The 13,407-nt window shown below is 41.6% G+C and overlaps 1 long non-coding RNA gene and 1 other non-coding gene across 2 annotated transcripts; one reads left to right on the forward strand and one right to left on the reverse strand.

The window, feature by feature from the left end:
* The first annotated feature begins 1,754 nt into the window (after positions 1-1,754).
* On the forward strand, positions 1,755-11,374 carry LOC134352089 (uncharacterized). Its single transcript, XR_010019338.1, has 3 exons — positions 1,755-1,901; positions 10,019-10,089; positions 11,246-11,374. It is a non-coding gene; the product is annotated as an uncharacterized LOC134352089 (long non-coding RNA).
* On the reverse strand, positions 2,765-2,836 carry trnac-gca (transfer RNA cysteine (anticodon GCA)). The gene has a single exon. It is a non-coding gene; the product is annotated as a tRNA-Cys (tRNA).
* Positions 11,375-13,407: the final 2,033 nt, after the last annotated feature.

The raw sequence follows: 13,407 nt of genomic DNA on the forward strand, positions 1-13,407 counted from the left end.
TATACATTAAATATTCCGATGAGAACATAGATGGCATAAGGAAATTTGTGAGTGACATCAAAATTGGGCAGTGAAGAAAGTTGTCTCAGGCTCCAGGTTAACTGGGAATGTGGCCAAGGCAATGGCAGATGTACAAGTTGAATGAGATGCATTTTGGGAAGTTACAACAAAACTGGGTATATGTAGTGAATGACAAGGCCTTAGGAAATGCTGTATAACAGACATCTTTGGGCACAAGTACATCATTCCCTGAAAGTGTTGACACATGTAGACATGGTGGTGCAGAAGGCATATGGCATGATTACATACATCGAGCAAGGGATTGAGTACAAGAGTTACAGTTGTACAAGATACTGGTGAGATAGCACCTGTACAATTGTGTGCAGTTCTGGTCACCATTCTAGAGAAAGGATGTGACTAAGCTAGAGAGGGTGTAATAAAGATTCACATGACTTTACTGGGACTGGAGAGTTTGAGTTGAAAAGAGAGACTCTGTAGCAATGTTCCCTCTAATTAGTAATAACCAGTGTGCACAAAAATCTTGTGCTGTGCAATTTTATGCCCAGTGACAACAATATGTGCACACTGAATTTTATATGTATTCATTTTAGCCGCTAGGAAAACACTCTTAATGAGAACTTTGACCTCCCCTGGGATTGACCATTTTTGCTCTTGTTCATCTGCACTCTCACAAAACATACGTAGCAGGCCTATAGTGGGTAATGAAGAATTTTCTCACCAGAGCTTTTGCACACCGTCCATTTGTGATTTGCTTGCTGAATGACACTTTAAAAAGTCAAGTTTCCAAGTTTCACTCCACTTCTTCCCACTTGCAAATTCTCCAGCAACTTTTGCGTTGCAACAATACATGCAGGTAACACCAATTCCTGTACTGTACATAAATATTTCTCGTAACTGCACATCCCTGACCTCATGAACTTTTGGTGTAGCCATTTCTGCTGTTTAATTAAGCAGTTCTTTTGTGTGTCACACCCTTTGTTTCTTTGGAGTTCAACATAGAGAATCAATAACCTCTATAATAAAAACAGTATCAGTCAGCCAATTCTAAAATCTGCAGCTAAATCATCACAAACCCCATGTTGTCAACACCGTTTACATCAGAAACTGGAAAAGGAAATGCAGTTGTGTATGATGGTGAAATATACTTAACATGCCGACGGGGCAGAGGACAACAACCTTTTGTGTGCAGATTAAAGTCCTTTGTGCGCTAGTAGCAAAAGATGTGTGCGTGCAGATGCGCTCACCTCAGCGGAAAGATCGTTGTGTAGGCCGGGGCTTCTATCTCTGGAGCGAAGGAGGCTGAGGGGTGACCTTACAGGGTTTTAAAAAACTATGACGGCCAGAGATAAGGCGGAACACAGCCGTCTTCCCAGGGTAGAGAAATCTATAACTAGTGGTGAGAGGGGACAGATTTAGAAGGGACCTGAGGGGCAAGCTGAGAGGATGGTATGCATGTGAAATAAGGAAGTGGTAGAGACAGGTACAATTACAACTCTTAAAACAGATACATTGCTAGGAAATGTTTGGAGGGAGATGGTCAAATGCAGGCTAATGGAACTAGCTGAGGTTGGTAACTTCATTGCCATGGATGAATTGGCTTGAAGGGCCATTTCTGTGCTGTTTACCTCCGACTCTTGAATCATTGCTGCTGGAATGAATGGCGAAAGATATTGGGAAACCTTACCTGGCACAGACACACACACACACACACACACACACACAGACTTCAACACTCGAACAACATTTAATCTGGAAATTCCCTGAAAGCGATAATAAGGATTACTGTCACGGTGGGGGCTTGCAGCACTGGATACAAGTGTGGAGGAAGGCAGCCTCTGTCACGGTGGGCACCGGTGTGGCGGACAGTGGACTCAGTCACGGTAAGGGCTCGCAATGACACGATGCAGAAGCAGAGGAGTGACACACTCCCCAGGAAGTGAAGAAAACAAGAGGTTAGAGATAGGTGTGTCAACCAATCATCGGAGGCACAACTGAGCGACACCACAAGACAAATCATTCTCCACAAACACACAGGAGAACTCCGCTAACAGAGCACAATCAGAATCCCCTTCAAATAGTTATAGAATCTTTTGCTTTTTGCTGGGGGTCTCTAGTGTACAGTAAGTATGACTGCAGTTAAGATTTAGGCAAATCAGCACCGGCTGCTAGAGATTGGGGCAGGAGGTAAGGTGGACCTATATAACCATATAACAATTACAACATGGAAACAGGCCACCTCGGCCCTTCTAGTCCGTGCCGAACTCTTACTCTCACCTAGTCCCACCGACCTGCACTCAGCCCATAACCCTCCATTCCTTTCCTGTCCATATATCTGTCCAATTTAACTTTAAACGACAACATCAAACCTGCCTCAATCACTTCTGCTGGAAGCTCGTTCCACACAGCTACCACTCTCTGAGTAAAGAAGTTCCCCCTCATGTTACCCCTAAACTTTTGCCCTTTAACTCTCAACTCATGTCCTCTTGTTTGAATCTCCCCCATTCTCAATGGAAAAAGCCTATCCACATCAACTCTATCAATCCCCCTCATAATTTTAAACACCTCTATCTAGTCCCCTCTCACCCTTCTACGCTCCAAAGAATAAAGACCTAACTTGTTCAACCTTTCTCTGTAACTTAGGAGATGAAACCCAGGCAACATTTTAGTAAATTTCCTCTGTACTCTTTCTATTTTATTGACGTCTTTCCTATAATTCGGTGACCAGAACTGTACACAATAAAATAGGGGGCACCTGGATTTGAACCAGGGACCTCTTGATCTGCAGTCAAATGCTCTACCACTGAGCTATACCCCCACACACACTTTCAACCTGTGGCAGACCTGGTCCAAATTTATCTAGACCTGGTCCAAATTTATCTAGACCGGGTCAGGCACATTCTGTGCTAATCTGGGAACCTGTACAGTGTCTTTCTTCATCCCATAGTTTCCAGGAATGTAGCAAGGCAGCGCCCCCTATGCCATTGGAGGAAGTTGACATGTAGAGATCCATGAAACTTCTGCGTTTACAGCTTCTAAAGCTAGTTGTTTCTATTTGTTAACCCAGACGAATTTCAAATACCAGCAATCTTCCAAGCAAGGAATCATAAACACAAGAGATGCTAGAAATCTGGAGCAACACACACAAAATGCAGGAGGAACTCAGTAAGATTCTCACTGCCTGAAAAGTTGACTGGTTATTCCTCTCCATAGATGTTGCCTGATCTGGTGAGTTTCTCCAGCATTTTGTGTGTGTTCCAAACAAGATATCTTTTTGATAGTGAGTCTACTTAATGCCCTTTATCCAAGGAATCCGTAGTTAGCCCCTCAGGTTCATCTGTGCCAAAGGCAAGCAGCAGTGGTTGACTCTTAATGGCTATCCAAAATGGCCTTGCAATCTCTTAGTTCAGGGTGTAATTGGGAATGGATGCTAAATATTAGCTGTGCGGTCTCATGATTGAGTTACAAAGATTCTGTCCTTTTCCAAAGTCAACATGCGTAATTGATGAAACTGAACTTTGATAAAGTAGATACATCGACAATTGCCCATTACACAACCCACCCAATTGAAATAATCCAGGATGAATATTACGCTGCTGTAATAGAGGAGGACTTTTACCCAACTTGTGCACTTTCCAACATTTAATTTCGACTTTGTATGCTTTTTAGCTGGAATCATCAGCAGCCAGCAGCCTGACTCATTTGCTGCTTTTCAGTACAGGAAAATTTCCCACCCTTGTCTTGAGATTGGATTCCACCCAATGTCTGCCTGGGTTGTGTGAAGTAATACTAGAGCTTGTGTGGTACTCATTTGGCAAACCAGTCACACAGATTCATTTTTCTTATCTATTTTTTTCTTTTCCCCTCATATTTGTTGACCCCCTTTTGGTCTGCAGCACCAAGGGTTAATGAAGGTTCTTCCAAGAATTTTGTGCTATTTTTGTATATGGAACTTGAAGGGTAATGGATGAAATCTATTTTCCTGGAACTGATAATATAAACTCTATTTGCTGTTCTCTCTGTTTGCCATCGCTTGATATCCTGATTTATTTAATGTGTACAAATGAGTATCATTAAAAAGTGCATCGCTTAAAGGGAAATTACATGCTGCAGATTGCAGTGAGAGTAATTCAAAAGAGGTATATTTAGAAGTATTGTACGTAGTCTGCAGAACGTCACCATGGTTCACTGGCACCATCTTGCAAGGTCCAGAAATAACAGGGCAAAATTTGCACTGTTTTAAAACTTTGGAACTGACAAGTGATTTATTTTAAATTGGAGGTGTAATTAATTGACCCAAATTTATGTTGTTTAATTTATTAATTCACTTTTGATAAACTGTGCTCTAGGTATTGGATGTTTCCAAGAGTTAGCACATTATTTCCCCTCAAGGACCTTGTCCTGAATCCTTTCTCGGCTGAGAGGGTGAAAGTTTTCCTTCTTCCCCATTTAGATTCAAGATTCAAGATTGTTTGATGTCATTTCCAGTACACAAGTGTAAAGGAGAACAAAATAACTGTTACTTCAGATCCAATCCAGCACAAAAAAAAAACATAATAAGACAATGAACGCAATAATAAGAAAGCTATAAATATAAATACATAAGCTAGCTTACATAGAGAACAGAAATTGATTGTATGCCATAAAGTGACACTAGATACAGGAGTGTCTAGAATTTTTAAACTTGCCAGGGGCTTTCAAACGTTAGTTAATGTGTGGATACTGACATCCATCGGAGGAGGGTTTTTGCAATTGTTGCTCTTTTATCCAATTCTTTATTTTATTCTGGAATTTAGAGGAAATGGGGGAGGGGGAAGATCTCATTGAAACCTATCAAATATTGAAAGCCTCAGATAGAATGGATGTGGTGAGAATGTTTCCAGTAGTGACAGAGTCTAGGACCAGCCTTAGAATAGAAGGACGTCCCTTTAGAATAGAGGTGAAGAGGAATTGCTTTAACTAGAGGATGGTGAAACTGTGAAATTCATTGCCACAGACAGTTATGGAGGCCAAGTGGTTGGGAATATTTAATAGGTTGATAGATTTGTGGTTAGTAAGGACGTCAAAGTTTATGGAAGAAGGCAGGAGAATGGGGCTGAGAGGGATAACGAATTAGCCATGATCAAATAGCATTGCAGACTTGATGGGCCAGATGGTTTAATTCTGCTCCTGTGTCTTATGGTCTTATCAAGAATGTATATGGCATCCATATAATTCATTGCAAGCATTTCATGATTGTTAGGAATTGCACATAATGTCTTTTGTCTGCCTTTAATTGATATAATGTCTGAACTGTGTCCTAACTCTGCTTACTTCAGTTAACAGTAAGTTGTTCACTGCAGATTTAAGATTTACAGCTGGTCCACATCAAAAGCCATTTGTTGAAGTGTTTCAAGCTTCCCGTAACCCGCGAGTGTAAAATAAATTCCTCACCTCATTTTAAAATTCTATTGAATCCCAAGCCCCTCGACCCATGGTAGTAGTTTCTCTCATCTGCTACTTAATGTTGATGTAATCACTCTTAACTTTCTGAATCCCAGAGAGTTAATACAACTCTGGTTATCCCATCTTATTTACAGAAATCATTAACAAATGCTGTGAAGATTGGTAGTCCGAATACTGATTGCTGTGGTAGGTGTCCAGCAGAGTTAATTCCTTTAAGGACAGTCCTCTAAATCTGATAGTGAATCAGATCCTACATGAACAGCATCACTGATTAATCTTGTAGAAGTCGATGTGTGGGGCAGTGGTCCACACAATCTTTAATGACTTGGAACAAGGTGTTGGTGTAACTGTTCACAGGTTCCTGACCTGTGTGAATGTTGGAAAACCTGGACTGAGTAAAATAACTATCATCTTAAGTAGGTAAAATGGGGGGGGAAAAACTGCAGATGCAGGAAATTCTAAACAAATACCAGAAATGCTGGAAACACCTCGCAGGTTGGACAGCATCCTTGGTGAGGAGAGAAACATAGACAACAGTCTGGGCCGAGGACTGAACTATCAGAACTTAAAATAAATGAGACAATGGGCATGTCGCTGCAAGGAAAGAATACACTCGGTGGCCACTTTATTAAAGTACCCCTGTTCACCTGCTTGTTAATGCAAATATTTAATCAGCTAATCATGTGGCAGCAACTCAGTGTATAAAAGCATGCTGACGAGGTCAAGAGATTCAGTTGCTGTTCAGACCAAACATCAGAATGGGAAAAAAATGTGATCTAAGTGACCTTGACCGTGGAATGATTGCTGGTGCAAGATGGGGTGGTTTGAGTATCTCAGAAACTGCTGACCTCCTGATATTTTCGCTCACAGCAGTCCCTAGAGTTTTCAGAGAATGGTGAGAAAAACAAAAAGAAACCCATCCAGTGAGTATCAGTTCTGTGGGTGAAAATGCCTTGTTAATGAGAGAGGTCAGAGGAGAATAGCCAGACTCGTTCAAGCTGACAGGATGGAGAAAGTAACTCAAGTAAACCCTATGTTACAGCAGTGGTGTGCAGAAGTGCAACTATGAACGCACAACACGTTGAACTTTGAGGTGGAAGGGCTACAGAAGCAGAAGACCACGCGCCACATTATTAGGTACCTCCTGAGCCTAATAACATTGCCACTGAGTGTACGTGGATGTAAGGGAGCAAAATTACTGCAGATGCCGGAAATTCTAAACTAATACCAGAAATTATTTAGAGAGGGAGACGGAGTGTGGAACAGACCCTTCCAGTCCAACGAGCCACACTGCCCAACAGCTCACCTATCTAACCCCAGCCTAATCACAGGACAATTTACTGTGACCAATTTGTGTTTGGATTGTGGGAGGAATGCGGAGCACCCGGTGGAAACCCACGCAGTCATGGGGACGACCCACAAACTCCTTACAGACAGTGGTGGGGATTGAACCCGGGTCACTGGTGCTGTAAAGCGCTTCCCTGGCCGCTGCGTTACCTTGCCTAACGAGCAGGATGAACAGCAAATCTGGTGAGCAACATTTTGGTCCAAGAACTGAGCTTAAAATAAATGGGAATGTGTGCATGTTGCCGACAGGAAAGAAGACCTGTGATAGGATGCAGACCAAAGTTGTCAAGGTAACAATTAGTCTACAGCTAATTACGAATAATTACAGTTGGAGAGAGAAAAGAGACAAATTAAAGCTTAAAGGTGCAGCTGTATCTCTGAAGAGAGCTCAAGGGAATTGATGCCTGAAATTCTTAGATCAATATTAAGTCTAGAATTATGGCACCATGGTAATGTAATAGTTGGCGCAATGCTATTATAGCTCAGTGCGTCGGAGTTCAGAGTTCGATTCAGACCCCGTCTGTCAGAAGTTTCCCGTGAGCGCAGGGCTCCCCTGGGTGTTCCAGTTTCCACCCACATTTCAGAGTTGTACCATTTAGTAGGTTAATTGGTCATTGTAAATTGCCCTGTGAGTAGGCTAGTGTTAAGTAGGTGGGTTATAGGGTGGTGTGGCCTGTTGGGCTGGAAGGGTCTGTTCCACACAGTATCTCTAAATAAACAATAAATAGATAGATAATAAATAAACAATAAACAAATAGATAATAATGAATAAATGAAAAGGATTGATGCCTGAAATTCTTAAATCCAGTATTAAGTTCCGAATGCCTTATGATTGGATGGAAGTTCCAAATGTTTTAGTATGGAGCTGGAAGAGGAGATGCTGTTCTTTCAGTTTCTGTGGACGCCATTGCAGCAATGTAGAAACTAAGGACACAAGAGGTCATGGAATTCAAGCCTTGGGTAACTCAAAGCTCATATCGACCTTGCATCTCCGAGGGGTTGTCAGCAAAGCAGTCGCTCAGTCTGTGTTTGGTTCCTCCTTTGTGAAGGAGGTCACTCTGTGAGCACAAAATGTTGCACACTGAATTGGAATCAAGTTTATTATCACTGACATAGGCAGTGAATGTTGTTTTGTGGCAGCATTATCATAAAAGACATAAAAATTACAAAACTAAATAGTGCAAAAGACAAATAATAAGGAAGTGTTTCATGGACCATCAGTAATCTGATGGCAGATGGGAAGAAGCTGACCTTTACATGTTGAGTTTGGGTCTTCAAGCTCCTCCCCGATGGTAGTAATGTGAAGAGGGCATGCCCTGGATGGTGAGGGTCTTTGATGGTGGATGCCGACTTCTTGAGGCATTGACTCTTGAAGATGTCCTCAATGGCAGGGAAAGTTGTTCCCATGATGGAACCCTCTGCTGCCTATTGTGATCCTGAGCATTGGAGGCTCCATTCCCAGGCTGTGAAGCAACTGTCAGAATGCTTTACACCACACAGCTGCAGAAATTTGCAAGAGTCTTTGGTGATGTACCAAATTTCCTCCAACTACTAATGAAGAAATAGCTGCTGGTATGCCTTCTTTGAGATTGCATCAATAGGTTGGGCCCAGGGCAGATCCTCCGAGATGTTGACACTCAGGAAAGTGAAGGGACTCACCCTTTCCACTGCTGATTCCTCAATGAGGACTGGTGTGTGTTCTCACAACTTCCCCATCCTAAGTCCACAATCAGTTCCTTGGCCTTGCTGACGTTGAGTGAGAGGTTGTTGTTGCGACACCACTCAACCAGCCAAGCCGTCTCCGTCCTACACGCCTTTACCCAGAAGGACCAATTGGTTGCCTGGATACTATGAAGGGAAGTAGTGGAAAGAGGGGTGTTGCATCTTCCATGGTTGCAAGGGAAAGGGCGGCAAGAAGAGAATGGCTGGTGGAGATGGAAAAATGGACTGGGGAACTATGGAGGGAATGGTTCCTTCATTGGGAGAGGAAATAAAGCCATGGCTGAATCCTATTGAAAGTGGTTGAAAATTATGCAGGTACATATATAATTTTGTATGCATATAAAATTATAAGAAGCATCAGTAAAATGGACAGTCAGCACCTCTTTCCCAGGGTAACAATGGCTATAAGCAGAGGAAATCCTTTTGAGGTGAGTGGATGGAAATTTAGGGAAATGTTGAAGGTAGTTTTTTTTTACACAGAGGGTGATGGGTGCGTGGAATGCACTGCCAGGGGTGGTAGTAGAGGCAGATACATTAGGGACATTTAAGAGACTCTTAGATAGGCATATGGACGAATGAAAGATAGGAGGGATATGGGCTGTGTAGGATGGAGAGGATAGATCAGGATTCCCAACCTGGGGTTCTTGAGCCTCTTGTTTAATGGTATTGGTCCATGGCATAAAAAGGTTAGGAACTCCTGGGTAAGATTGATCACAGAGTAGGTTTAGAGCAGGTCAGCACAAATTTCTGGACCGAAGGACCTGAGGAAGCATAGTAGCGGACCGGTTACTGTAATGCTATTACAACACTAGCTGTAAGATTGGGGTTCAATTCTCGCCTCTGCAAAGAGTTTGTATGTTCACCCCGAGGCCATGTAGCTTTCTGCCAGGTATTCTAATTTTCCCCCAGAGATGTATAGTTCAGATTATGGGCATGCTACACTGGCGCTGGAAGCATGGTGACACTTGTGGGCTGCCCAGAACAATCCTCACTGATTTTATTTGATGCGTTTCACTGTATGTTTCAGTGTACATGTGACAAATAATTCAAGAAAATCTCTTTCTTTAATGTGCTGTGGTGTTCTATGTTCTATACAGATAAACAATACACTGGGAATGGGTACACTTTGACAAGCATCATTCAGTACAGCGGAATGTACTTCAAATGTATTTATTGTGAAGCAACATCAGCTTAACCACAGCCAACAATGTCCTAAAGTACAGTGCTTTTTTCCTTTTCTCTCTTATAACAACATAATGAAGTTTGTATAGTAAACAAGCAAAAAGCAAAGGAAACCCTACCACCCTGCCTCTTTTCCCCTTCCCAGCCCTCCCCTCCCCTCACCCCTCCCGTATGTGCTGTTTAGGTCCTACCGCCCCCCACACTTAGTTCAGCTGTCGGTCTCTTCTAAATACAACAGTAATGGTTGCCAGATTTTTTCAAATTCTTTGAGTCTGTCCTTGATAAAGTATCTTATCCTCTCTAGATGCAGAGTATCCATTAATGCAGCCAGCCATTGTCTGAGTGACGGAGTTTCCTCCTTTTTCCAGAACATCGGTATGAGTTTCTTTCCATTAAGTATGCCATAGGCCGGGAGTTGTTGCTGGGTAGCCTGGGATTTATTTGATCTTGCAGAAGTTCCAAAAATTATTAAAATGGAGTCTGGTATTATCTGAACCTTTAGTACCTTCGATAGGACCTCAAATATTTGCTTCCAATACTCTTGTATTCTGGGACATAGAGCATAAATATGTAAAAAATTTACCTCCGAGGACTTGCATCTCTCACACATTGGGGACACCTCTGGGAATATTGTATGATCCTTACTTTTGAGTAATGTAGTCTATGTAGGATTTTAAATTGTATTAAACAATGCCTGGCATTGATGGAACAGGAGTTAACATACTCCAAAGCCTCATTCCATATACTGTAACCTCCTCTATCTCTGTACCCAACTCTTTTTCCCACTCTTTTTTAACATTATCCATTGTTGTATGACACTTGCTTTGTATGGCATCGTACAGATAGGCGATGATGTGTTCTGTCCCTAAACATGATCTTGAATGATTATCTAATTTATCAGGTTCTGCCATCTCAAATCCAGAAAGATGTGATCTTATATAGTGTCTTAGCTGGAGATACCTGAAAAAATGACTCTTTTGCAGTCCGAATTTGTCCTGGAGCTGCCAAAATGATGCAGAAATCCCTTGTATGTATAAGTCTCCAACGCTGCGTATCCCTAATTCTCGCCATGCATCAAAGGCCCCATCCATACATGAGGGGATAAAAGAGGGGTTCGCTGATATAGGTACAAGAAAAGATAATGTTCTGAGTTTCAAATGCTCGTACAGCAGAATGTAGTATTACAGAATTAGTCAGGCAAAGTTTTCCCCTAGTTTGTGTAAGGGATGCTGGTATTATTTCATACAGATCACTATTGGTTCATGACTGGTATTATTGAGTCCATAACAAAATTTAATAGAACTTTAGAAACAGAATCAGAATCAGGTTTATTATCACCGGCATGTGATGTGAAATTTTTTAACTTAGCAGCAGTAGTACAATGCAATACATGATATAATAGAAAAAAATAAGTAAATCAATTACAGTAAGTATATATTTATATTAAATAGATTAAAAATAGTGCAAAAACAGAAGTAGTATATATTTTTTAAAAAGTGAGGTAGTGTTCATGGGTTCAATGTCCATTTAGGAATCGGATGGCAGAGGGGAAGAAGCTGTTCCTGAATCACCAAGCGTGTGCCTTCAGGCTTCTGTACCTCATTCCTGATGGTAACAATGAGAAGAGGCCATGTCCTGGGTGATGGGGTCCTTGATAATTGACATCACCTTTCTGAGGTACTGCTCCTTGAAGATGTCTTGGATACTATGGAGGCAGGTACCCATGATGGAGCTGACTAATTTTAGAACTTTCTGGAGCTTTTTTTCAGTTCTGTGCATTAGACACCACCTTCCTTCCCCCCCCCCACCCCGTACAAGATAGTGATGCAGCCTGTCAGAATGCTCTCCACAGTATATCTATAAAAGTTTTTGAGTATAGCTTTAGTTTATAATATTGTACTTATGCATTGACTTTTACATGAAAATTAAATAATAGAGGAGTGCACTATGTGAAGCATGAGGTTTGTCCCATCCAATTTGATTAATAGCTTTAAAATAATGAAGATACGAGCTTATGTTTCTGCACATAGAACATCTGAATAAGTTTATTTAGGAAAAATCAGGGAATGTGCACATACAAAACGTAAATTATACAGGTGCTCAGTTTAAAATTAATGTGGGGAACAAGTTGTCTTCCCCTTTCATATAGTTATTAACTTTTAGACCAAGTTGCCAGTCTGCAGAGTGATGTGAGCTAGCCAGCCAGAGGTGCAGTGGCGTCCACACTGGACTTCGAGACGAGCGGCCTTGGATTCGAATCTGGCCGGCTCTGTGCACGCTTTCTATCTGTGCTGGGTTGGACATCGAGCTGGCAACTCGGCCTCATAAAAGAAAAACAGACAAATGGTAAAGAAACGGCAAGGTCGCCACCTGATGTGCCACAAGGCGCAGAAAAGAAGAACGATAATGATGTGAGATACTTCAAACACGCAAACGTCAGTGAATGCAATCCTGGCATTGGCTAAGTGATCAGTGTGTAAGAGAAAGTTGGAGTATTTGACGATGTAACTCAAGTGATCTTCTAGAACTTGTCTTGACCAGCTTCAGGGATCAGAGAGAAATTTCACTTTGATTGAGTTGGCAAACTTCGGTCCATTATTCTTTCTCACTTGGGATGTAGTGATTGGACTGAGGGACATCACATAGCTGCATGGGGCAGATTTGCTACACAAGCGTGTATTGCTTTCAAGTATTTACATATGTGCACAGTTACTGAAAAGTTCAGAAGAATTAGCAATCATGTAAAGATACCCAAGAAAGTTCAAACCTTTATTAGTTATCCTAAAGCGTTGGATTCACCACTGGCATGTCCATATTTCAGCTTGACATCTGTGCTTCCCTCCCATTCACAATTGTTGTGCCACTGTGCATACTTGATAAAGACCATTAAATCCCATCCTGATGACATCTACTTTTGGGGTCTAGAGATCCCTGCAAACAACAGACAGAAGTTAGGAAGCTCTTTATTTATAGAACTCAAGATGCTGTGGTTAAGCATCTCGATTTTTAAGATTCTGTTGAAATGACAATTCCAAACTTTGCAAAATTACATTCGGTCACGGTCTGAGAATGTGGATCATTGAAGTTTGTATTCCTTTGTTGTGAAAGGGAACAAATAAAAATCCTTCAGTTCCTTGATGCCTTGTCAGGAATTGAAGTGAAAATAAAAATCACAATGCTCCATGGAAATGCTAACTCAATAAACTGATTAGAATGGCTGTCTCTGTTGCAGGAGTCAAACTGGACACAATGGAGGCTGTGGTAGAACAAAGGACCCTATGGAAACTCCTGGCAATCCTGGACAATGTTTCTCACCCTTTGCATGCCACTTTGGCTGAACAGAGGAGCACTTTTACTAATAGACCAAGACAAATGTGCTGCTCCAAGGTGCACTCTGAGGTCATTCTTACCCTCGGCCATCAGGCTCTATAATGAGTCAACCTATAGCCGGGGACGTGATGAATGCCTCCTGTTAGACTGGTTGAGTTAACTTATTTTTTATTCTTTCTTACTTCTCTTCTATTATTTGTATATCTGTGCGCTTGTAATGCTACTATGACACTGTAATTTTCCTTGGGATCAATAAAGTATCTATCTATCTACACTTTATCCAGTTTCTGATGTGTGGGAATTTACTATGGATAACAGCTCCAATTTATCCTCAAATGTATCTTTTTGTGAGGTTATCTCACA

The sequence above is a fragment of the Mobula hypostoma genome, chromosome 9, assembly GCF_963921235.1.
Source record: "Mobula hypostoma chromosome 9, sMobHyp1.1, whole genome shotgun sequence".
In the NCBI taxonomy this organism is placed as follows: Eukaryota; Metazoa; Chordata; class Chondrichthyes; order Myliobatiformes; family Myliobatidae; genus Mobula; species Mobula hypostoma.